The following is a 27564-nucleotide window of genomic DNA, read 5'->3' on the forward strand; positions in this document are numbered from 1 at the left end:
AAGATGGAAGAACGGGCAATAGCAGCAGAAATAGAGGTAGAAGACTTAAAAAAGAAATTGGAGGAATCTAATAAAAAAACTAAAGAGACACAAGAATTACTAGCCCAAAAAATAGATATAATGGAAAATTATAACAGAAGAAATAACATAAAGATAGTGGGCCTTAAGGAAGATGTAGAAGGCAAGAATATGAAGGAGTTTATAAAAGAATGGATCCCTAAGGCCCTAGGATGTCCAGAACTACAGCAAGAAATGGAAATAGAAAGGGCACATAGAGCATTGGCCCCTAAACCACAACCACAACAAAAACCAAGATCTATTGTAGTAAAATTCCTAAGATATACTACAAGAGAAAAGGTGCTGGAGAAGACAATGGAAAAAATAAGAGAGGGCAACAAACCACTGGAGTATAAAGGGCAAAAAATCTTCATTTATCCAGATATAAGCTTTGAACTCCTAAAGAAGAGAAAAGAGTTCAATGCAGCAAAAGCGATTTTATGGAAGAAAGGATATAAATTTACACTGAAGCATCCTGCGGTATTGAAAATATTTATTCCAGGACAACAAAACAGACTATTCTCGGATCCAGAAGAAGCACGAAAATTTGCAGAACAATTACAAAAATAGACTGAGGGATGAAGACGGGTAATGAGAGCAAAAATTATCACGATTGATATGTATGTGGGTAAAGACAAAAATAGACTGAGGGATGAAGACGGGTAAGGAGGGTAAAAATGACCACGATTGATATGTATGCGGGTAAAGAGGTATAAGAGTGAATAGAGACAACGGGCATATGTGAAAGTAACTGTAATTAGAGGAAAACATAGAAAGTATAGACAAGAATTAATAAGGGAAGGTAATGGAATAGAGAGAATAAGGAGGGAACTAAAAGAGTGACCTTTGTGACATATAAAAAACGAAATCTTTTCTGGGGGGGGCTGGGTGGGGGGAAAAGAGCGGTCACTGCAAAATCAGTTGACGCTTGCGAGTGGATTCGCAAATCCAAATGGAGAGGGGAGATGTGGTTGTCCGACAAGGGATAAAGGGCAACTCAGGAGGGGAAGGGGAGATTGGGGATAAAGAAGATAGAAATAGGAGAATAAGGAAAATGTTAGATGTTGTAGGAATGTTGTCTGGTAAAGAGTTGAAAATAAGAAAACAGAAATGGAAAAGGAGGAAAGGTAATGATGGAAAAACGGAAAGAGAAGATAAACAAAATATAAAATGGCTACGCTGAACTATATGACTCTAAATATTAATGGAATACATAACCAAATTAAAAGGAAGAAACTACTAAATTTACTGAAAAAGGAAAAAATAGATATAGCATTTGTCCAAGAAACACATTTAACTGAAATGGAGCACAAGAAATTAAAGAGAGATTGGGTAGGACATGTAACAGCAGCATCGTATAATTCAAAAGCAAGAGGAGTGGCTATATTAATTAGCAAAAATGTGCCATTTAAAATAGAAGAGGAAATAATAGATCCAGCAGGGAGATATGTTATGATAAAATGTCAGATATATTCAGAGCTTTGGAATCTACTTAATATATATTCACCTAACGAAGAAGATCAAAAGTTTATGCAAGATATCTTTTTGAAGGTAGCTAATACGCAAGGGAACATACTAATAGGAGGGGATTTCAATCTGAATTTGGATCCAAATATGGATAAAACGGGGAAAAAAATTAACAGGAAGAACAAAGTAACCAAATTTATAATTAAATCAATGCAAGAAATGAAACTTGTGGACATATGGAGGAAACAAAACCCAAAAGAAAAGGAATACTCATACTACTCGACTAGACATAAAACATACTCAAGGATAGACCTATTCCTGTTATCAGCCCACATACAAGGGAGAGTTAGGAAAACGGAATATAAAGCTAGACTATTATCGGACCACTCACCCCTGTTATTGGCAATAGAGCTAGAAGACATCCCTCCAAGAATGTATAGATGGAGATTAAACCCCATGCTACTTAAAAGACAGGATTTTAGAGAATTTATTGAAAAACAATTAAAAATGTACTTTGAAGTAAATACGGAATCAGTGGAAGATAAGTTTATACTATGGGACGCAATGAAAGCATTCATTAGAGGGCAAATAATAAGTTATGCAACCAAGATGAAGAAGGACTATAATCAGGAAACAGAGCAGTTGGAAAGGGAAATAATAAACATAGAAAAAAAATTAGCAATAAAGGAAGATACAACCAAAAGAAGAGAATTGGCGGATAAAAAAATAAAATATGAAACATTACAAACATATAAGGTGGAGAAGAATATAATGAAGACAAAACAGAAATATTATGAACTAGGGGAAAAAACACACAAAATCCTAGCATGGCAGCTTAAGACAGAGCAAACTAAGAAAACGGTATTGGCAACAAGGAAAAAAGACAAACAAATTACATATAATCCAAAAGAAATTAAGGAAAACTTCAGAGAATTCTATGAACAATTATACCGAACCGAAAACGAAGGGAAAGAAGGGAAAATAGATGAATTTTTGACTAAAATTGAACTACCAAAACTACAAATAGAGGAACAAAATAAATTAACAGAACCATTTGGAACAGTAGAAATACAAGAGATAATAAAAAATTTACCAAATAATAAGACACCAGGAGAGGATGGACTCCCAATAGAATTCTACAAAACATTTAAAGACCTAATAATACCGCCCCTCCTGGATGTAATCAACCAGATTGATGAGACACAAAACTTACCAGATTCATGTAAAACAGCAATAATTACAGTGATACTAAAACAAGGGAAAGATCCACTCTCACCAGCGTCATATAGACCAATATCTTTGCTAAACACAGATTATAAGATAATAGCTAAACTATTAGCGAACAGATTAGCAGAACAGGTACCGAAAATGGTAAATTTAGACCAAACTGGATTTATCAAAAAAAGACGCACAACAGACAATATTTGTAAATTTATTAACTTAATTCATGCAGTAGAAGGAAATAAAGCACCGGCAGTAGCAGTTGCTTTAGACGCAGAGAAGGCCTTCGACAGAGTAGAATGGAATTACTTGTTCAAAGTATTGCAAAAATTCAGTTTACCGGAGAAGTATATTAATTGGATTAAAGCATTATATAAGGGACCGTTAGCGAAAGTGACAGTAAATGGACATGTATCAAAGCAATTTAACTTAAGCAGGTCAACGCGGCAGGGATGCCCACTATCACCATTATTGTTTGCGCTAGCTATAGAACCACTAGCAGAATCGATAAGAAGAGATAATAATATAAAAGGAATAAAAATAAAAGACAGGGAATACAAAATCAGTCTGTTTGCGGATGATGTGATAGTGTACTTAACAGAACCAGAACTATCAATAAAAGAACTATATAAGAAATTGAAGGAATATGGAGAAGTGTCGGGATACAAGATAAACGTAAATAAAAGTGAAGCAATGCCTATGAATAACGCGGATTTCTCAAAATTTAAGGAGGAATCCCCATTCAGATGGCAAACGCAGGCAATAAGATACCTAGGTGTGCAAATAAACAAAAATCTAGGCCAATTATATAAACTCAATTACAATCCACTAATGAAAAAACTACAGGACGATTTAGAGCATTGGAAAGAGCTACCACTAACACTGATAGGAAGGATAAACTGTATTAAAATGAACATTTTTCCAAGGATACTATACTTATTTCAGGCATTGCCAATACAACTGACAGAAAAATTCTTCAAAGAGTTAAAGAAAATAATAAGGAGATTTTTATGGAGAGGGGGGAAACCGAGGATAGCACTAGACAAATTAACAGAATGGTATAAACAAGGAGGCTTACAATTGCCAAACTTCAAAAATTATTATAGAGCCGCACAATTAAGGTACCTATCAGATTTTTATCAAACAAGGGAAAAACCAGACTGGACGAGACTAGAATTAGATAAAATAGGGGAAAAGATACCTGAACACATATTATATAAATGGGACGAAAAATTGGTACAACATAGAACTTCTCCAGTAGTACACCATCTCCTCAATATATGGAAGAAGATACATGTAGAAAGAAATAAAATAAATTACCAAATACCAAAACTAATATTGACGCAAAATAAGCTACTCCCTTTTACAATAGACAACCTTGCCTTTAGAAAATGGGAAAAAAAAGGGATTAAAAGAATAGAAAATTGTTTTTCAGGAAGTAGATTCTTATCCTTTGAACAAATGAGAGATAAGTACAATATAACGGGAGATACAGCGCTGGCATATTACCAACTGAGATCCTACTTGAAAGATAAATTAGGAAGCAACTTGAGTTTACCAGAGGGAAGTAACCTTGAATATGTGATTACAGATACAATGTTAATCAAAAGATTTATAAAAAATATGTATATTAAACTGCAAGAAAAGGAAAATGAGGAAACAAATGGTAAAACTAAACAAAAATGGGAACAAGATTTAAATATAAAGATAAAAAAGGAAACATGGGAGAAGTTATGCTCTGGAACGATGAGAAATACAATAAATACGAGGCTGCGTATGATACAATATAATTGGTTACACAGACTATACATTACACCGCAAAAGTTAAATAAATGGGACCCAACAGTATCTGATAGATGTTTTCGATGTAAAAAAGAAAGGGGAACAACAATTCATGCAATCTGGACATGTGAGAGAGTAGAAAAATTTTGGGATGATCTCAATCAGATATTAAATAAAATAACAGAAAACAATATACCAAAGAATCCAGAGATCTTTCTCCTAAGTAACATAAAAAATAAAGAATTTGGAATTGACTTGGAGGATGCACAAAAAAGATTTGTTAAGATAGCCCTAGCTGTAGCAAAAAAATGTATTATGTCAACCTGGAAATTGGAAGATAATTTGAAAATACAACAATGGTATATAGAAATGAATAAATGTATTCCATTAGAAAAAATAACATATAGTTTAAGAAATAATATTGAAATATTCGAACAAGTATGGGAGCCTTACATTAAATACAATAGCGAAAACCTACCGGGAACAAACATTACCTAAGTTGATGGAAGGAGAAGAGAAGAAAAAAATGGACTCAGTAGAATTTCTGGTGTATTTTTGTTGAATGACAACATTGTCTAACTGAATTAATGCAACCTAGATTGTATAACTAAAATGGATGAGAGGGGGGAGGGATGGGGGGGTGGCTTGGGAGGAGGGAGGGGGGAGGGAGAAAAAGTCACTGTAAATGTGTGGAAAAGAAAAAGTGTATATCATGGCTATTGTGATTTATGGTGTGAAAAATAAAAAATTAAAAAAAAAAAAAAAAAAAAAAAAAAAAAAAAAAAAAAAAAAAAGAGAAGGTGCTGAGGGCAAGAAGGGGCCTCTGACTCAAAAGGCTGCCTGATTGGATCAGATTTGGATCTGGACCTCGGGCAGCCGATGGATCAAACAGGAATCTGTGTGGCTGCGGGAGCACTGGAGGCAAATCCACAGACACAGCCATTCTGAAGTGACTCTCTTTTGCTTCTCTTTCAGCTACTGTTAGGGGGCGCTGGAAAAATCTAATTGCAGCTCTTTGCCTTACAGAAGACAAAGGTTGAAGCACATTATGTATATTACATTTTTAAATTATTATTATGTGACAATAAAAGGAATCTTTGAGGGACCATTGCCTGAAGAGGGCGCACAAAATCAGTGAACCGGTGCAGACTCGAAAGGCCAACATGGCCTGTTTCCGCTCCGTAAATGGTTATATGGAGAGGCTTTCACACTTCCGATTTGTGCCTTATGGAAAATGGAAATACTTGTTCTCAAACTTGTTTTTGGCCATCGCCCCATTAGAACTTTGCTCAAAGTTTATGGGCCCCCTTCCCTGTGAAGCAGTCATGATTAGTTGGTTTCTTCCATACTTTTCTCCTACTGATTACATATAAAAAAAAGTTAGGATCTCGGTCTCCCCATGCCCACCTTAAATGTGCTGTGGACCCCAGGGGTGGCCATAGGGACCCTGTGGAGAATGGCTGCTCTCGAAAGTGATGAACAAGAAAGTGAACAGGACCTGGCCAAACTCTTGTTGGAGATCGAGTGCAACTTACATGGGAGATGCATTTGCACCAATCCCCAACACACATGGGCAAGTCCTGCTGCATGCTCCCCATCAGGTTCATCACCATTGAAAAGAGAACTATAGAAGTGGCCAGCGTCCCTCTGCAGGACCAGAGCATGCCTTGAGCAGTTGAAGGCAGATGGGCCAGATTAAAAGAATGCAATGGGGGAGGATGGGGGTGATGGGTAGGGAAAGAAACCAAATCTCTCTACATGGATAAGCTAGAATAGGACAAGGAACATCTGTCATCCACATCTTTCCTGTCTGAATTTGGAAGGTTATTTAACCATTTCCAGTTGGCCCAGAGTTTTAGCTCTGAGGAGTCCAGATACATTGATTCCCAAGAATCCTAATCATGCGTAATGAACAGCACTCCATTGCTGTTGTCGGATGCACAAGACAATGGGATGTTTCACCTTACAGCAGAAAGATTAATGGGGAGAGCCTAGAAATTTAAATTTATTTTAAAATTTAGATATACAGCACTGTAACACACTAATTCAGTTTTACAAGTCCCTGCCACCCAATTTGCACCCCATTAACCTACACCCTCGGCGGTAGGTTTTGAAAGGTGGGAGGAAGCCCACGCAGAAACATACAAACTTCTTACAGACAGTGTGTGATTCAATCCAGTTCTGGTCCCAATCACCGGCGCTATAAAGGCGCTGTGCTGACCACCACGCTGCACATAAAATCCACAATCTTGCATAGTCTGAAACAAAGTAATTTTATTTTAAAAAGCCTTCCAGGAGCAGGTCATGACTAATCGAAAGACACGCATAGAAGGCAATCAACAATGAGGAGAATGAAACCCTTAAAGAACAGTACAACACAGAAACAGATCCTTCAGTCCAAAACATCTACACCGAGCACCATGCCAAATTAAACTAAATCTCTGCTCCCTGCCCAGATCCCTCCATTCCCTGCTTATCTGGGTGTCCATCTAGAAACATCTTGAAAGCTATTGTTGCCATTGCTTCCCCCACTGTTCCTCGCAGCCAATTCCAGGAACCCACCACACTCTGGCCTCACACACCTCCTTTAAACTTTCTCTCCCCCCACCCACCCCCCCATCACAAATGCCACATTGTTGCAATTCTGAAATTCTGTAGAGTGGAGCTAGCAGGAACGTTATAGGAATGGGGGAAGAGGGCTAGGTTTTGCAGAGTTGTGGGGACTGAGTCGGAATATCCTTCAGGAATCTAGCACTTGACCGATGGGCCAAGTGGCTATAGCCTGTTCTGTGTCATTCTGTTATCAAAAATAGTCTGACCATAGTGATCTGCGAATCACACCATTGCTCCTACGATTCCCATCCTCGATCTACAGGTCAAAGTTAATTTTTAATTTAGTTTTTTAATTTTGGCATACATTCGGTAACAGGCCCTTCCGGCCCATGAGCCTGCACTTCCCAATTCCACCTATATGATCAATTAACCTACTAACCCCATATGTTTGGGTGGGAAGAAACCAGAGCACCCAGAGGAAACCCACACATTCATAGGGAGAACATACAAAATCCTTACACTCAGTGTCTGATTCGAACTGGGGTCATTGGCATTGTAATAGCACATGATAGGAATTGAATTATTACTGTCACATATATCACAGGTGGCACAGTTAGCCCGACGCTATTACAGTGTCAGTGACCCAGGTTCGAATCTTGTGCTGTCTGTAAGGAGTTTATATGCTCTCCCCGTGTCTACATGGGTTTCCTCCGAGTGCTCTGGTTTCACCCCACCTTTCAAAATGTACAGAGACTGTAGGTCAATTGGGTGGTACAGGCTTGTGGTCCCAAGGGTCTGTTATTGTGCTACATATTACAATTTAAAGTGTGCAACACAGGTAGGTCAACTCAGTTAAGTACACTAGATAGCCCAATTAAAACAGTGTACAGTAGTATTACTGTAATGCACAGGGTATGGACAAAAGTACAGATGAATGGTACATGGGCATCATATTTTACCAATGAGGGGTTCATTCAAGAGTCCGATTACAGCAAGAAAGAAAAAGTCCTTGAATCTGAAGGTTTGGGTTTTGAAGCTCATGTGGCTGTCCAACAAAAGGAGACACAAGATAGTGCAATTGGGGTCCTTTGTAAAATAAAGTCTTCCAATTGTTGTTTAGGAGTCTAATGGTAGAGGGGTAGCAACAGTTCCAGACCATGATAGGTTGTTGGTGATATTCAGTGGCAAGTACATAAAGGGGAGTGCTAGAAATGCCTGAAAAGACAGTGGAAAGAGCTACAATAACTTTCAAGAACTAACTTCAAAGGAAATGAAAAGTGCGGCAGCACAAGTGAGGAGGCAAGTGTGAACCAAGTGGACAGCTGTACCAAGATAGTGACACAAGCTGAACAGCCTTTGGGTCCAGCACCACAATGGTACCAAATGCCATTAAACATGAACATAAATATTTAAAGATGCTTGAAGATTACACTGAAGTGAAGTAACCAAAGCACAACCAATGACCAACATTATTGCAAAACAAACAGAGGAAGGTCATTGGCAAACTAAATGAGCATCCACTTCTAATAGTTTTAATGGAGACTGTATCAAGGGTAACAGCAGCAGAAGCAGTTTTGAGATGCATTTTCATTGATTTAATGGGCATTTTAAAAAAAGACTCCGTCTTCTAAGACGCGGATACAAAGAGCAGACTAAAAGGGAACAAGGTCTACTGTGCTTTCTCTTTCCATTATATTCTGCACACCACAAATTCGACCGATGCTCATACAGTTGGCAGGGAGAGAGGAAGTCATTTAGCGGCTGAGCCCACCACTGGAAACCACAGCTTTTCCTGCCTTTGGTCACAGCCTGAAAACTGAAACATCCAAGCTGCAGCATCTGAATCATCAGATGATTCATCGCTGAGAGAGAAAAAAAAGTCTCAGTGTGAACGCAAGTAAACTACAAACAGTGCCAGGTTGTTAGGTGAAACTACCCATTTCATCACACATTCCTTAGCTGCTCCGAGGTACGCAGAATCGAGCGAAGCAACTTCACGTGCGTGTAACTTTGCCTTCATAAAACTGAAAAAGAGTGGCAGTCACTCAGTCCAGCTCTGGAATTCTGTATCCACGTCAGCCTTGGCAGGGCTCCAGCACAGAACATAGACCATTCTTTTTCTCCCACTGCAGATTGTGTTTTGCTTCAGATTCACACCTCTGCAATCTCCTGTGTCTGCAAATTCAGGAGTTTCATAACAAAGCTGAAGAGAACAGAGGGGTTTATATCTAGAGGAATAGGATACCAGAGCAGGCTTTACAAGGTGCTGCTGAGGCCTCATTTGGAGTTTAGGGTACAGTTTTGGGCTCCTTATTTAAGGAAGGATATGCTGGCATTGGAGAAGGATCAGAGATGATTTCATCGAAGAATGATTCCTGGAATGAAGGGATTAGCATACAAAGAATGTTTGACAACTCTTGGACTGCACTCCTTGGAGTTCAAAAGAATTAAGAGGGACTTCATAAAAGCATTTCAAATGTTGAATGGTCTTGACAGAGTAGATGTGGCAAAGTTGTTTCCCATGGTAAAAGAGTCTAGGATGAGGGCACAACTTCAGGATTGAAGGGCACACATTTAAAAAACACAGATGCAGAGGAATTTCTTTAGCCAAAGAACGGTGAACCACTGGAATTTACTGCCACAGCATCTGTGGAGGCCAGGCCATTGGGTGTATTTAAGGCAGAGATTAATAGGTATCCAAATAGTCAGGTTATGGGGAGTGGGGCTGAGTGGGAGAATGGATCAGATCATGATGGAATGGTGGAGCAGACTTGATGGGCCAAATGGCCTACTCCTGCTCTTACATCTTGTGGTGTATATCAAGTACAAGCAGAGCTTTAGTTAGATTTGGACATCTTGTCCAGTACAGACACATGATGGAAGTGCCTTTCCTGTGCTCCACTGAACTATGTTATGTTCCAGTTAAGTATTTTAGAAATGTAGAAAATACAAAACTGCAGGTGCCAGAATCTGAAAAGAAAATGCCGGATGAACTCTGACAGCCAAGCAGGATCCATGGAATGAGAAAATTTGGGATAAAGATACTTCATGAATCTGGGAAGGAGAGTGTAGCAGTCCCCAGGAATCTGCAGTCAGATTGCTTTGGATTTTCCCTTGATCCCTACCCTACATGGGCAGGGAAGGAAGGAGATGGAAATTAGCTGCTGCATGTCCTTTAAGTGCAACTAATGAGGTATAAAAATCACAGTCCATTATGCATAGAAGCAACTATTCAGCCCATTGAGTCTGCCCTGCCACTCAATCATGAGCTGATCCATTTCCCCACTCAACCCCACTGCACTACCTGACCTTCACCCCATAACCTTTGATGCCATGGCTAATCTAGAACCTATCAATCTCTGCCTTAAATACAGGTACCCAACTCTGCCTGAAATACATTCAAAGGCCTCCTCATAGACTGGGGGAAGCAAAATGTTTAACATACTCATAAACTGAAGAGGCAAACTGTTTTTAAACAGTTATCTAGGGAAGGAATGTAGACGAACAGAGTACTACCTCAAGGTTCAAGTCCAAAGTTCCCCAAAAGTGGCAGCACAAGCTAAGGATGATGGTGGCACGATTGCCTTCTTAGTGTGGGTCATTGAATGTAAAACGTTGAGACACTGGAATGTTATAAAGCACTGTAGTGCACCGTTCCCGCTGCCACACTGTGAGATGCACCAGGATGCTGCATGTCTGGAAGACTTTAGTTCCAGGTGAAGATTATTCAGGTCAGAGTGAAGGAGGCTTATTTAGAGTAGACCGGCCTTTCTTAACAAGGGCCCTAAATCCCACCACCCACCCCCGGTGCCACAGCACATTCCAGTAAAAGTCCTGTTTCCTTTTCCCCTCTCATAACATAAATATTTGTTTTTTTTGTGTAGTCAGTAGAAGTACAAAAGAAACCAAAACCTGACTACTTCACAGGGAAGCGGGCCCATTAAACTTTGAACAGAGTTCTCAGTTGGGGTGGGGGGGGCAATAATTGAAAAAAGGTAGAAAAAGGCTGGGTAGACACTCCTTATCCCATGGTCAAGGTATCAGAAACAAGAGGATAGAGATTTAAATGTGAAAGGAAAGAGTTTTAAGGAGGACCTGTGGAGTTATTTTATTATTAGATGCAGCGATCAATATCTGGAACACACTGCCAGTGGCAGAATAAAATACAATCACTGTTTAGATAAGACATGGAAGAATATTACAGGAAATAGGATTAGTGTAGGTCAGGGGTCCCCAAACCTTTTAGACCATTAACCCCTTCATGGAATACTAATGCCTCATGGACCCCCATGCATGGTATCCCAATTTGGATGGGGGGGTGCAGGTGCAGTGGGGTGGTGGCAACACTGGACTGAGAGGTGGTGTCAGCTCTGGAGTGGGGTGCTAGCAAAAGTACAAACACATGCATCTATGCTCCATCTACCTTCAACTTATTCAAAGGCTAAATACAACATGGCGTCCACCAAGGCCCACTCTCAAGAGGTTGGACACCACTACCATAATTTTCTGCTGATATGCCCGTTTTCCACTGCAAAAGTTCATTTATCAACCTCTTGGATAGTCCAATCGATCCCCCAGGGGACGATAGCAACCACTTTGGGGACCCCGATGTAGACAGATATGGAGATGAAAAGGTTGAAGGGCTGTTGTCAGAGATGTATAATCTACATATATAGCATTGGAGGGATGGTGCAAATGGGATGAATTCAAGAGGACAACCTGGATGGTGTGGTCAAGCAGAACAAATGTATCAGTTTATGTTCTGTAACCTTCCACAGCATTACTGGACTGCATCGTGCCTCATTACCGATGCCCAGGCAAATCACTCACCTATGCAGAATAACCAGAAGGGATTAAAGCAGAGGGTCATTGTTCAACACAATAAGGGATCGGTAATAAATGCTGGCCTCACCAGCAATTCAACTTGTATTAAAAAAAAATGGCCCGGAGCAAATGGGCCACAGAGTTTGTATTTGGTTTTTCCACCTCATCCCCTCAAAATCACGCAACAGCCAATAACTACTGAAGCATGGAGAAACACAAAAGCACTGGAATCCTGAGCAAACAAAGAACTGTGGGAGGAATTCAACAAGTTAGACAGCATCCGAGGGCAGAAATAGTCAATGCTTCAGATCAAGACCTTTTATTGAGGAATCCCACGCCAGGCCCGCTCTCTTTTCCCTCCTCCCATTGGGCTGGAGGCTCACATGTGAAAGTGCACACCAATGGGTAGTTTCGTCCCTGCAGCCATCAGACTCCTGTGTGAACCCCATTTCAGCTCGCGTGCTGCCCCTGCTTGATCTTCCTTTTCATTGTAATGCTACACTCTGTAAATTGCGCTCTTTACATGGCTGTATGAATGTTGAAGATAAGCCATCAGTCTGTTCACAGATGAACCCTTCTCTGTGTGCTAGATATTTTGTGACAAACTTTGGTGATCTAATTAATTAACAATTCAGAGTACACATTTAAAATTCATATTTCTGGAGAATCAGTCTCGTGACATCACCTCCAGTTCTACTGACAAAATTTTTATACAGGGTTGAATCACAAGATGCTCGAGCAGTTGAAACTCCAATGGACAGCAAGGTCAAGGTACAATCTCAGGACAGCAGCATTGCATTCACAGATTTCAAATGCATTTGTTAAACAATAAAGTGGGGCTTCACTCCAGCCCTCCACACACCTGCATCCTCTTACTACCTGCCTCTTGAAGCCACAACCAGATCCAGAAAGGGGCAGTGAAAGGAAATGAACCAGATTCCCTTTTTGAAGTGGTTTATATCACCTCCTGGCACCAGGGATAAGATGTTAAATCAGGTGGCCTTCAACCACAGACTGCTTGCAAATCAACAGCACCTTGACAAAGAAGAATGTGCACACATAACCAGGCTACAAAAATAGCAGAATTACCTATCACCTGACTGTAACATTGCAACACTTATTAATTCAACATCTATCCAGTCAAACACCTTTCCTGCTGCACAGCAGAGAGACACAAAGTTCTAGATTGTCATTTAATAGAACAGAACATGTAACATTGCACAAAATTACCTTCTGCCTACTATAAAGTAGGCAAAGAGTCCCCATTAGCATCACCCAGCACCTCTTACAGGACGAGACAAAGAGAAGCAAAATTGAGCCCTGTCAGAGACACAGTGTCTGTGGATTCGCCTCCTGCACTCGAAGATGAACATCCAAAGGCAGAAAAACAGCCTCTTCCCACCCGTCATATTTCTGAACAATGAACCTCATTTTTTCCTTTTTTCTTGCACTATTTATTTTGAATGAAATTTGTACCAATTTTACACCTGTGATGCTACCGCAAAACAATGAATTTCATGACATGCTCATGACGGTAAGTCTGATCCTGAGTATACTTTGAGGATTCTGAGATTTGATACATCTCCAAAAATTCTTGCAGCCAGAACGATCTCCATGGTACACTTGGAGAAATTTGCATCACTCTCTGGTATGGCGGTGCCAATGCGCAGGACAGGAAAAGGGTGTAGATAGTTGTGAACTCGGCCAACATCTTCACTCCACCATCGAGGACATCAACAAAACGCGGTGTCACAAGAAAGCAGCCTCTATCCTCAAGGACCCCCAAGCCATGCCCTCTTCTTACTGCTAACATCAGGGAGGTGGTACAGGAGCCTGAAGACGAACACCCAGTGGCACAAAAACAGCTTCTTCCCCCCCCCCCCCACCAGATTTCTGAACGGACAATGAACCACAGCCACCATCTCACTTTGTTCTTTTGCATCTATTTATTTATTTATTTATTTTTAAGTGTGCTTTATAGCCATATTTGCACCCGTGATGCTACCACAAATCAACAGATTTTGTGACATCCACATCAACAAATTTGGATTTTGATCCTTGAGAGTCAATTCCTTATCTACGCCAATGTTATCTGCCAAACCTGTGTGCCGTTACTCGAAGAGTAGAATTTCATTGTCTTCTGGAAATCCAACTATCTATATACCACATCAACTGCTTCCCCTTCATCTATCCTTTGTCTTACATTCTCAAAGAACTCAAACAAGCTTGTCAAATGGGATTTCAAATGGGTTTCATTAAAAAGTGGTGATTCTGCATCATTGCAATTTCTAGTTTTTCCATTAATTCCCGAGTGTCATCTTTTGGGGATTAACATTTACGTAACTGCCCTCTTCCTCTGAATACAGCCCATCTGTTTTTAACTTCCATTATAGTGCATCCTGCTCATACAGCCTTTCAGTCAAATTGAACAAAATTAAATCTAGCAATTAAAGAAACCTTATTTAAGAAAGGATGTGCTAACATTGGTGTGGGTTCAGAGAAGATTCAAAAGAATAATTCCTAGAATTAAGGGATTAGCATACAAGGAACGTCTGACTATTCTTGGATTTTATGCCTTGGTTGCATGATTAGTGTAGTAGTTAGCACCATGCTGTTACAACACCAGTGACCTATGTTCGAATCCAGCACTGTCTGCAACAAATTTATATAATTTCCCGTGTCTGCATGGGTTTCCTCCCAACCTTCAAAAAGTTACTGAGCAGATAGGTTAATTTAGGTGTAATTGGCTGCATGGTTTTAAATGGCTTCTACCAAGCTGTAAATAAAAATTTGAGTGGGGGCCTCATAGAAAGAAGCATTTTGAATGTTGAAAGGAATGACAGATTAGATGTGGTAAAGTTCTTTTCCATGGTGGGAGAGTCCAGGACAAGAGGGCACAACTTTGGAATTGAAGGGTTCCCATTAAAACAGAGATGTGGAGGAACTTTTTTAGCCAGAGAGTGGTGAACCTCTGGAATTTGCTACCACAGGCAGCTGTGGAGGCCAGGTCATTGGGTGTATTGAAGGCAAAGATTGATAGGTATCTGAATAATCAGGGGATCAAAAGTTATGGGGAGAAGGCAGTGGAGTGAGGCTGAGTGGGAGAATAGATCAGCCCATGATAGATTGATGGAACAGACTTGAGATGGGCTGAATGGCCTACTTCAGCTCCGAATGTGTTAACTTTAATCATGATATTTTTTTCCTATATAAATTGTTTTAAGAACAGTTTCTTTAATTTTTTTTAAATAGTACTAAGTCAAACATTTGACTGATGTTAAATACAAATCGTATGTAACTGTTCCAACTTAATTTGACTTAAAGACAGACATAGGAATGGATCTAGTTCCCTGGGAATATGGTGAGAGCACAAAAGTAGTGTTGAGGCCAAGAACTGGATCAGCTATGAAATGACCAACTGTTGAGGAAGGATCAACAAAATGATTGGTTCGGTTCTTCCTGTTCTACTTCAGGTTTAAGATTTTTTTTTCACTCTTCACTTGGAAGAGTCAATTTTAGACCAAGTCCAATGAGACTTTCCATTTGTTGGTCCAAATCTAAAGTTTCTGTTAACATCTCAAAACAGCAGCTGACCATTTTGACTCACGAGTTCCTCCAACACTTCATGGTTTGTTCAAGATTCCAGCATCTACAGTTTTTATTGTGTGACTCAGAATTGGTTGAAGTCAAATGAAAGCCAGGACGTGGCCAGTAACACCATGCAAATCAAACAGAACTGTGGGCGTAACTAACAGTTTTCAAATTCTACTTTCTTTGAAGAACATGAACTCACCAGAATGGTAAAAAAAATGACATGTTTTATACAGTGCAGTAATGTTGCCCATCTGCACAATTTCCATTACGGCTGTTATCCAGAACATTCCAAGAATAGAATCCCAAGGGGTGATCCATGGCAACAGGATAAACAATCTGTTGGACCAGCTCATCTCTGAGTTTCATTTAATAAATATTCCAGAAATAAAAGTCACAATTCATGATTTCAGGATGTCCCAGAAACAGCTTACAGTTGATGAAGTACCTTTGATGTATAGTCAATGTAGTGGTCTATTTATGCAAGCAAGCCCCATAAGAGGACAAGACCAATAACCAACCTTATTTTAGTCTACAGACATTTAAATTTTATTTACAGCACAGTAGAAGCAGATTCCAGCCATTTCAGAATCAAAATTTGTTGTCCTGAACATGCACCACAAAATTTATTGCTTTGCAGCAGATTATATATTTATTGGGGCGGCATGGTTAGCGCAACACCATTACAGCGCCAGTGATTAGGACTGAGGTTCGAATCCCATCCCAACTGTAAAGAGTTTGTACATTCACCCCATCCATGTCTGTGTGGGTTTTCCTCAGGGGTCAAGTTTCCTCCCACCCTTCAAAATGTAATGGGCATTGTAGGTCAATTGGGCAGCAAGGGTTCATGTGCCAAAAGGGCTCGTTAACATGCTGTATGTCAACATTTTTTAATTTATGTGCAGGAATTGCTATAAATTTCTGGAAATACATCATTAAAAAAAATTAATCAATTGCAAAGGAAGAGAAAAAAGTAAGGGTGTCCGTAGTGACACACATTCAAATATTTGATGACAGAGGGAAAGATAATTTTTTACCATAGGGTGTTCGCCTTCAGGCTCCTGTGCTTCCTTCAAGATGGGGCGCTGGACAAAGTGGTGACCCTGACTTCCTTATGGTAGACAGTTAAAGAATTTAACGTGCATGAAGTTCTAAATGTATTATGTGACAATAATGGAACCTTTACCTTTATAGTAGCAAAGTGAAGAGGGCATGGCCTGGGTAGTGAGGGTCCTTAATGACAGAAGCTCCCTTCTTGAGACACCACCTCTTAATAGATGTTCTCATTGGAGTGGTGCCCATGATGGGTTTGGCCACGTTTAAAACCATGCGGCCTGTTCCTGACCTCTGAACCTCCATAAAAGTCAGAATGCCCATGCTGTCAAATTAAACCCAAATTAATGTACATTTTTGGAAGATGGGAGGAAAGTGGAACATCTGGGGAAAACCCATGCAGACACGGAGAACATACAAATTCCTTACAGAGAGGGTCAGATTTGAATCCGGTTCAGTGGCGCTGTAACAGCATCGTGCTAACCATTACGTTATCCTTTATGATTAAGTTGTTGACGATGAATTAATTCACAAAAATAAACCTGTTCCGGTACTCAGAGCCTGCAACGTCCAAAAGCTCAGGAAATTCTGTCAGCAGGAAATGCTCACGTATATCCCAAAAGCATTGGCAATAATCCCAGTTCATGCCACAGAGAACAGTGGATGTTCAGGTGCAAGGACAATGATATGAGGGACGGCTAATGCAAAATTAAACGTTTATCTGCATCCCAAGTTGATGTTAAGAATTTTATTTCTGATGCCCCTTGTGTAGTTGAGCAGCTGAAGAATTTGGGGCAATTATCATGGCAAGTGGCCAGTTTGCTTCAGTGTTGAGTCTTTGCCTGGTTGTAAATGGGCAGTTTTCAAGAAATTTCACACTAGGGAGTGGCAACCAGAATTTCTGCAGCATTTCACAAGATACAACTTGTATTTTCTTTTAACTTTTAAATTTAGACACACAGCGCAGTAACAAGCCATTTTGGCCAGTGAGCTCATGCCACCCAATTACACCCAAGTGACCTACAACCTCCAATACATTTTGAACAGTGGGAGGAAACCCACACAGATAGGGTGAGAACATACAAACTCCTTACAAACAGTTTGGGATTCGAACCCTAATCCCAATCACTGCTGCTGTAACACAATTGAACTAACCGCTCTGCTAACTGTGTCAACGCAATGAATTTAAGGGAATCATTTGGCGGGAAAATGTTAATTGTTGTAAATAAACGTGAACTCTGAACAAACAAAAGTGGTTTAGGAAATAAAAGGACAGACGCTGGGGTTTTGGGAGAAACTGGAGGGATTCAGCGCTCAGAGGGTCAGGCAGCACCCATGGAGAAATTTGGCTTGTCAATCTTATTGGACAGGACCTCAATCTCAAAAATGATTTGGGCATCGCAATGCAATAATGACAGCCCTTCAGGTTAGCACAAAGGGAGTGTGCAGCATTGTCACAGGTGTCAGCTGACAGCCACAGCTAGAAGTCCCATTTGTTCTCTACAGCACACACAACCTATTCTGAAGTGCAAAGACAATCTCCCAAGTATACTGCTCCCTATTCCTCCCTCAACCCACTGCTGACCCGATCAACACTGATAGGTTCTTGATTAGCCAGATTTCAGATTTATTGTCAGAGTACATACATAACATCACATACAACCCTGAGATTCTTTTTCCTGCGGGCCAGACAGAATTACCACTTATTGGTAGTTAAAAAACTGTACACAACGTACACCTATAAACAACTTTTATTTTCCTCTTACTTTTGCACTCTGTGCAATACAGAGAAGAGTCCTTAAATGAGTTCCTGATTGAGTTTGTCGTTGAGGGGTCTAATGATGGAGGAGTAGCAGCTGTTCCTGAACCTGGTCCTTGATAATTGCTGCTGCTCTCCAACGGCAGCATTCCCTGTAGATGTTCTCGTTGGAGAGAAGAGGTCTACCTGCGAGGTCCTGGCTGTGTCCACTACATTTTGCAGGGCTTTATGCTTGGGGGTACTGGTGTCTCAATATCCACCACTCATCTGGAGAAATTTCCTGGGGTTTCTGATGTCATACCAAACCTTTACAAACTCCATGGCATCAAAGGTTTTGGGGAGAAGGCCTAGTAGTGGTTCTGAGTGGGAAAATGGATCAGCTCAAGATTAAATGGGTGGGGCCAACTCAATGGCTGAATAGCCTAGCCCATTTCTGCTCCTATGACTTATGGTCTTGACATACAACTCTGCAATGACCCCACTTGGGCAGCATCTCCTTGACCAGTAAACATTTCAGTTCCTGCAATGATGGGTTTGTCTTATCAGGAACGGTTGGATATGCTCGGCTTCTATCTTCTGGAGCTTGGAGCAAGAGACAACAATTGAAATTTACAAGATCCAGAGGAGATTTGACAGGGAGAGGCCATTTCCTCAAGTGAATGGATTTAGAACCAAGGTTCATCGTTTAACAAGCCATTTAAACAATCGAGATGAAATATTCTATTAGGGGACAAGCATTGAGAACCCCCTCCCTCAAAGAGCAATGGAAGCAGACTCTTTAAATAATGAAGTGGACAGATTAAGCGAGTGAGTGAAAGCTGAATTACATCAGATGAAGGGTTCAGGCCTGAAATGTCAGTTTTGTAACCTTTACCTCCTGTGCAGACGGGCGAGTTACTCCAGCTTTTGGGTTTTTATTTACTACAGTTACAGCAGACTACATATTTCACAACATTAAATCAGTCAGAATCAGAATTTGTCAAGAACACGTCATGAAATTCGTTGTTTTGTGACAGCATCACAGTGCAAACATTCCCATAAATTACATTATTAAAAATAAATATATTAGTGGAAAAAAAAAGGAGAAAGTGAGGCAGTGTCTGTGGTTCATTGTCCGATCAGAAATCTGATGGCAAAGGGGAAGAAGCTGTTTTTGTGCCATTGGGTGTTCATCTTCAGGCTTCTGTACCTCCTTCCCCAATGGTAGCAGTGTGAAAAGAGCATGGTCTGGGCAGTGAGGGTCCTTGAGGATGGAGGCTGCTTTGAGACACCACCTCTTGTAAATGCCCTCAATGGACCCAACACACCAATGGCATCATGAAGAAAGCACGTCAGCACCTCTATTTCCTCAGGTTTGATATGATGTTAGATGTGTGGTGGAAAGGTGCTGACAGGCTGCATCACAGTTTGGTGTGGGAAAACCAATACCCCTCTGAGCATAAAGGCTTCTAAGAGGTAGTGGACACAGCCCAGGACATTACAGGCAAAACCCTCCCACTATTGAGTACATCTACAGGGAACGCTGCTGTCGGAGATCAGCTGTAATCAAAGGCCCTCACCACCAGTTCAGTTCTCGCTGCTGCCATCAGGAAAGAGGTACAGGTACCATAAGACCAGGTTCAGGAATGGCTGCTACCCCTCCACCATCAGACTCCTCAATGACAAACTCAATCAGGAGACCCATTTAAGGACTCTTATTTGTGCACTTTATTTTCTTTGCTCCCTCTGTATTACACAGTTTGTTTACATTCAGTATCTGTTTACAGTTCTTTTTATTGTTTGCATGCATACTTACGCTGTGTACAGTTTATTTTTTTGCACTACCAATTACTGGTAATTCTGCCGTGCCCACAGGAAAAGGAATCTCAGGGTTGTATGTGATGTCATGTATGTACGCTGACAATAAATCTGTCCAGCATTTTCTGTCCTATGTATGGACACCTTCATACCAGACAGTAGCCCCTCTCACACTTGCAAGTGATCCCAGGAATTAACTGCCAATCAGCCTTTAAAGAGTTTAGTGTGAAAGCAAAATCTGCTCAACACCGGCATCAGACAATATCATCTCATGCTGGAGATTGACGGCCTCAACCCCTAATACAATCCCCAGCGTCTGCAGATACCAGCATTGCAATCAAGCAAATATGAAACAAGTAATTGAACTGTGGGATTGAAATAACCCTGCATGAGTGAAGGAAGGAAAGATTAAAATAAAGGTATAAACTTTGCCATGGGAAAGTCATAGCGGGAGAGGAAATAAATAGCAATAGTGGACAATTTTTAACAGCGTGGGAAAGTTGGTAGCACTATTGAGCACAATTTATAAACAATGGGAAAAGGCAATGGTGAACTCAACTTCCTAGAATGCCGTGTGGCAGTGAAACTCCTCCATGAATGCTCCGTGCATACAGCCCTTTCTTTGCCGCATGGAATTCTGGGAGGGCAAGTCCACCATCGCTTTTCCTCACTGTATTTATAAATTGTATGCAATAGTGCAACCAACTTTCCCAAGCTAAACAAATTAAGTGCTATAGTGCTACCAACTTTCTCACCCTGTTTAAAAATTGTCCACTATTGCTATTTATTGCTAGCACTTTCCCACAGTCCCTTATAAAGGTTTATATAGGTCGCCACATCAACAACGGGCTGAAGGGCTCATATTGTGCTTACATAAAACTTGATTATATTAAAATGAGGCATGATTAATTTTGTTCAAATAGAAGATCATAATACATTGATCAGGATTTAGGGCAGGTTCACCATCACTCGATGCGCCATGCCTTCACCGGTAGAAAATAGAACAGTCCTAACCCCAGAGATGGATCCTTGCAAGTGTAAAAGCATTCAGTGTCCCAGTTAGGAGTGGTCAAGTGTGAAAAGCCAAACTCCCATTCCTATCCTGGGACACTGGATGGCCGATTTAGTGGGATGCAAGTGTGAAAGGGGCCTGAGATGCAATCAATCAGAATGCTCTCCATGGTCCACCTGTAAAAATTTCCAAGAGTCTTTGGTGACATATCAAATCTCCCCAAACTCCTCACAAACTACAGCCACTGGGGAGCCTCTTTCATGATTGCATTGATGTGGAGGCCCCAGGATAGATCTTCAGAGATGTTGACAACCAGGAATTTGAAGTTCTTGACACTCTCTACTGCTGACACCTTGATAAGGACAACTTTGTGTTCTCTTGATTTCCCCATCCTGAAGTCTTCAATCAGTTCCTTAGATCCTTTAGTCAGAATCTTAAGAAACAGAACAGGCTCAAATGGGCAGAGTGGCCTACTCACACTCCACGATTGTGAAGTGTTAAATAAATACCAGCTCCTTTTATAGATTCATCAAACACTTTCCAAATGTCACTGAAACAGATGCAAGACGTGGTTGGGTTTCCAAATCTCTAATCAGTAGAAAACTAAACAAACAGTTCTCAGATTCAGCATTTATAGGCTTTTAATACAGGAAATTTTTAAGACTGCAGGAATCAGAGGAACCAAGCATTAACATTTGACAACACTATCTCCAGCAATATCCCTGTGCAAACAAACAACATGAACAACAGCTGTTCTGACCCGCTCCATTCTCCGCTCCCACTCTCCAATATATTGTACAATAAGGAAGAGAAATCTCAACCAACAAGATTTTTTAAAAAAAAACCTAACAAGCAAAAACAAATGTTGAACTACCCTTGTGCTCGCCCACACTCCCGACTTCTGGCCCTCAACTGCAGGTGGGAGCAGCTTCACGACACATTGACACAGCAGCCCAGTCAGTTGAAGGTGGGTTCAGTGGGTAATCCTGGACCTCTGTCAGGTCACAGGTTCACATCCTGATATCCAAGCCAATTGAAGAGCTCAACACCGAGGGAGTGCTGCAGCCAGGAGCACCAACTTTGCATTAAATATTAAATCAAGGCATCATTTCCTCTCGTAAGTGGACCAGAAAATTGATACGGTGCTGTTCCAAAGAAGAGCTGAACCAATATTTAACAGCCTATCCAGTCAAAGGTTGGGAAATGAGCTGTCCTCTTCAATTCAGCAGAACTACAGGAAACTCTTCCACAGTTTAAAAAAATTTACGTTGCGTGCTCGTCTCTGACAATCCCCATCACATTTAGCACAATTGTTTTAAAATAGGACCACATCAAGGCTTAAATACACCAGGGTTGGTTAGTGCTGAGTTTGATAATGGAGGTAGAAGTGGAAGCCTAAAGAAAAATTCCAGAGACTGGGAATGCCAGCTGGAGGCATGGTCACCGATGGCTGAGCAATCATGACTGAAGGCAATCAGAATTGGGAGGGAGCATGGAAAATGGGCCCATTTGGCCCAACTCAACCACGCTGGACAAAATGCTGTCTACCTGACCTCGTCCATTTGGCCAATATCTCCAAGCCTTTCCTATCCATGTACCACAAGACCTTAAGACATACAAGCAGAAATAGGCTACTCAGCCCTGTCATTTAATCATGAGCTGATCTATTTTTCCACTCAGCCCCTCTGCCCGGCCTTCTCCCCATAACCTTTTTTGCCCTGGCTAATCAAAGAACCTATCAATCTCTGCCTTAAATACACCCAATGACCTGGCCTCCACTACTGCCTGTAGCAACAAATTCCACAGATGCCTAAATGTCTTAAGCATTAGAATTATGGCCACCTAATTCCCATTCATTCCACACAGCTACATAAGGATGTGCAATTGCTCTTCAGATCCCTGCTAAACCTTGGCTCTCTCATCAGAACTCGACTCTCCCAAGATGGGAAAGAGATTATTTATACTCATGATTTTATGGGCTACACGATTAAAGATTTTATTGTTATGTAATGAAACAAAGTGTAATTTTACACAAAATTGCCCACAGTCTATTGTAAGGCAGACAAAGATATGCCGTCAGCAGAAATTACAATCAAAGAGGCAAAAGCAAAACAAAGTCCCCTCAGAGTCACTGAGTGACAGTGGATTCGCCTCCAGCGCTCCCACAGCCTCCACAGCCACAGCCTTCAGTCCAAACCATCAGCAACCCGAGCTCTGACATGATCAGGAAGCCTCCAGCGCCCTTGGCATTCTCTTGCACCCCAGTTCCAATACTCGGTACCCCTTCAACCAGTCTCGATCCATTCTCCAGCAGTCCACAGCCTGGTGAGAGTCTCTTGACAGCAGCCGCCCGCAGCCTGCATGAGTTCCTCTCCTCAAGTCACCAACAGCCCAACGCCAGTGTGTTCTTCAGCTGCAGAGTCCCTCACTGGTCCACCACTGTGGGTCATCTTCTCAAACATGGGGTGGTCTCCCATTTTTCTGGTGCCCTGTCTCTCTATGCTCCAGGGAGAAAAATCCCAACCGTTCCTTACAACTCTGGCTTCTGGTCCAACACACATCATTGGGAATCTCTTCTGCATCTTTCCCAGTTTAATGACATCCTTCCTTCAACTGGATGTCCAGAACTGCACACAATACTCCAAGCATGGAAGCCGTTGAAACATGACGACCCATTTCTTGTGCACAATGTCCTGACCAATGAAGGTAAACATGTCAAAAGCCTTTCTCTGCACCCTGCCTGCGTATATCATTTTCAGAAATTAGGTACTTGCATCCAAAGTACCATTTGGGTAGATGCATGGATTGGAAAGATTTAGCAAGATATGGGTAAACAACCTGGTCAGCATGCTGGGGCGAAGGTCTAGCTCCTATGCTGTAGAACTCGGCAACTCTCATGCAGCAAGACCCTGTCCCTCAGAATTCCCTCACCAGTGATGCCGATTGCCCCGTGGTTCCCAGCTCTTTGAAAAAGAAAATGGAAAGTGAGCTTCCCTCCAGTACCTCACCTGTGGCGAAGGATGACGCAGATACCTCTGCCAGCTGAAAGACTGGAGAAGCAGACTGGGATGCAGTACACAGCCACAGAACCAAGGTGACAATTTTAACATCAAGGCACGGTCACGGGAGAATGTAGTTAACGAGGGCTTGGATGGGACGTTCTTCAAAATCAATGATTGGGACAGAGATTCTGTTCTTTAAACTACCAGCCAAAGCTAATATTAACTTTCTGCATGACATGGAAAGTGAGTTATGTAATACTAATTGGTTGATAACTGGCTTCAGAATTGCAATACAAGCAACTCCTGCAAAAGATAACCAGGAGAATCCTTCAATAACACCTATTTTTAGTACAGTTGCAGCGTCCTAGAGACTTTCATGGTACCCACTGATCATTCATCAGCTCAACAAGCAAATGCAAGAACAGACCAACCGATTTCAAGCCGAATTTCCACTGTGTCAATTCAAAAAGTGGTTTTTAGAAACAAAAATCACTAGTTTGAAACCATGACCCCACCCACCTTGTGAGCAAACCTCAGGACTTCTACCACACCACTGTTCTGCTACATATTAACCCTGATTCTTTTTCTCAGTCGAATGAATTACTCCAAAAGTGTACATCTGAGTTCCCAGACAAGGTCCAAAAATAGACAAATTCAACTCAACATCACACACATGAAAACTCAGCGGGATTTTAGACTGATGAAGTATGCTCAAAGTCACATTACAACTTAGTTTCGAAGTCGTTCATGCATAAAAATTGATAAAACCAGTTTATCCCCCCAACTCCAGTGACGAAAACCTAGTGAATAATTCCCATTTTCCAGAACAGATTCTGATGAAAATTTCTGCATTTTTTTCTAATTTAGGTTTGAACTGGAATCCTGGAATGCATTGGTAGACGAGGTATTTCACACGTGCCACAGAACTGCATGTACGCACACACAAACCCAACCCCCCCCCCCCGCAGCACAGAGCCAGCCCCGCCCCCCACAAACCCTCGTGCCTTCCCCTCCCACCCAACCCCCCCCATCCATAGACAAAAATGCAGGGGAAATGGAACATTAATGATTTAAACCCTGAATTTGGGTGATTATTAAACTAATTTATTTGTTACACATCCCCTTAATTTCAGCAAATTTCATGTGTTAAAATCCTCCACTTTTAATATTTACGTACAACGATAGAATGTTTAAACCTTCTGGAGAATAAAAGCCACTGTTGACTGCGGCAGTAATCCTTTGTGTCTGTGTGTTGGACACGCCACACACCTGCCCAATACAAATCAGTCATACATTGGACTCACTGATTGTTACCAGCTTCTGGCATTTTAATAACAAGTAACAAAGGAAGGAAGAGATTCCATTGAGGGGAAGAGAATGTCTCAATGAAAGTGCTTTTATGGAAGCATTCAAGTGCGAGCTTGGGCAGTTAGCAACCCAGACATGAGGCACATCAAAAATGCCATTGATAGGCAAAATTAACAGGCAGCTTATCTGGAGCACACACTAACCATATGGTGTTAGAACTTGCACCGCCTGTTGCTTAAATAACAATAGACCGCCACAGAACGAGAGTGGAGCCCTGTGTGACAAATGGCCTTCAGCACTATTTGGAGAGCTCGTACTGCAACTGTGCAGTGATGTGTTTGCGATTGACGGAACAGGTGAACAGCAAGAATAAACCAGATGCCGACTTCAGGCGGTCTGTCTCGCTGCCCAGAATGCATACATAAGGCGAAGTGCAGGCAGGTGGGGGTGGGGGAGAGAGGGGGAATGCGCGCAAGTACACATGCCGGAAAGGTGGGGGGGGGGGGGGGGGGAAGAAGAGGGAGTGGGGAGTCGGAGCGAGAAAGAGGGTCAAGGAAATTTGGGGGGGGGAAGAAGAGGGAGTGGGGAGTCGGAGCAAGAGGGTCAAGGAAATTTGGGGTGGGGGGGGAAGAGACATTCCCCAGCGGCGGGGGTGGGGGGGAGAGAGACCCTGGGGGGGAGAGACATTCCCCAGCAGCGGGGGTGGGGGGGGAGAGATACTAAAGGTGGGGTCAGCAGAAATGTAACGTTGCAGTTAAATCCTGGTGGTCATGTGGTTTCTGGTTCCTTATTCATATCCTGAGGAGGGAAACGAGGTGTTCAGGGTAGGAGCTCACATGAAGGAAAATCACCATTAACAATTATGTGAATGTCCTGACCCCACTGAAAATGGATGCACCGTGGAGAGCAAACAGACCGGGTGGCATCAATGTCCGTCCGGTGCAGAGGTGCCAGTGCACAGGACAAGGCTGCAGAGACTTCCGAACTCTGCCAGCACCATCATGGGCATCAGTCAAGTTGTCACCTTTATTTATCGTTCATACCATACTTGCATGGTAAAGACAAGATAGTGTTTCTCCAAGACCACATAGCATATTTACATAGATGCAAATTAGGAAAGCAGTTAACATATTAAAATATTAAGGTATTAAAGACATATGCACTGAAATTCCACAGCACACTATGTACATCTGTACTGGGAATTCAGGAGCCTAATGGCTCAGGGAAAAAAGCTGTTTCCCACTCTGGACGCAAGAGCCTGCAAGTGCTACAGTACCTCCTGCTACATGGCAGAAGGGAGAACAGTTTACATGAGTGGGGTGTGGAGCCCTTCACTATGTTTATTGTCTTTCACCTGCATAGACTGTAGTAGATGTCCTTCATGGTAGGAAGAGAGCCCCCAATGATCTTTTCCACTGACTTCATGATCCTCTGCAGCGTTTTGCAGACCAAGGCAGTAGAACTTCCAAACCAAGCAGTGATGCAGTTGTACAGGATGCTCTCAATACAACCTCTGTAGAATGTAGTGAGGATTGAGGGTGGGAGATGAACTTTCCTCAGCCATCACAGATGCTGCTGGGCTTTCTTGGCTATGGAGCTGGTGTTAAGAGACCAGGTGAGATCCTCTGCCAGGTGTACACTGAGGAACTTGATACTCTCGACAACCTCAACAGTGGAGCCGTCAATGGTCAGCGGAACAAGATCTCCCCAAGCTCTCATGAAGTTAACAACCACCTCTTTTGTGTGTGTGTGTTTTTTTTTTAAAAACGTTCAGATACAGGTTGTTGGCTCTGCACCAGTTCATTAGCGTCTGCACTTAGAGTCTGTATGCTGCCTCCACGTTCTTACGATAAGGCCCACCACTGACATGTCATCAGCGAACTTGATTATGTGATTTGAGCTGTGATTAGCTGCAGTCATGGGTCAGCAGAGTGAACAGAAGTGGACTGAGCACGCAGCCTTGGGGGCCCCTATGCTCAGTATGATGGTCTTCGAGATACAGTTTCCCATCCATATTGCCTGAGGTCTCTCCTCCAGGAGGTCGAGAATCCAACTGCAGAACAAGGTGTTTCATTCCAGCAGGCTCAATTTCCTTATCAGGTACTGACGTAGGATCGTGTTGAATCCGAACTAAAAAC

At 41.8% G+C, this 27564-nt stretch overlaps 1 protein-coding gene across 13 annotated transcripts in view; it reads right to left on the bottom strand.

The window, feature by feature from the left end:
- LOC138745883 (transcriptional enhancer factor TEF-1) overlaps positions 1-27564 on the bottom strand; it is a 210723-nt gene that overhangs the window by 163465 nt on the left and 19694 nt on the right. For 2 of the 13 annotated variants that reach the window (XM_069903364.1, XM_069903387.1), the window contains one exon: positions 6684-6785. The exons of 5 other annotated variants lie outside the window; for them this stretch is intronic. The gene's annotated coding sequence lies outside the window, so the exon portion shown is untranslated. Of the gene's footprint in view, positions 1-6683; positions 6786-15697; positions 15759-16532; positions 16608-26780; positions 27557-27564 lie in introns of those variants that run through there. 6 more of the 13 variants (XM_069903368.1, XM_069903424.1, XM_069903378.1 and 3 more) reach the window with 5 other exon arrangements.

The sequence above is a fragment of the Narcine bancroftii genome, chromosome 1 (genome assembly GCF_036971445.1).
Source record: "Narcine bancroftii isolate sNarBan1 chromosome 1, sNarBan1.hap1, whole genome shotgun sequence".
In the NCBI taxonomy this organism is placed as follows: Eukaryota; Metazoa; Chordata; class Chondrichthyes; order Torpediniformes; family Narcinidae; genus Narcine; species Narcine bancroftii.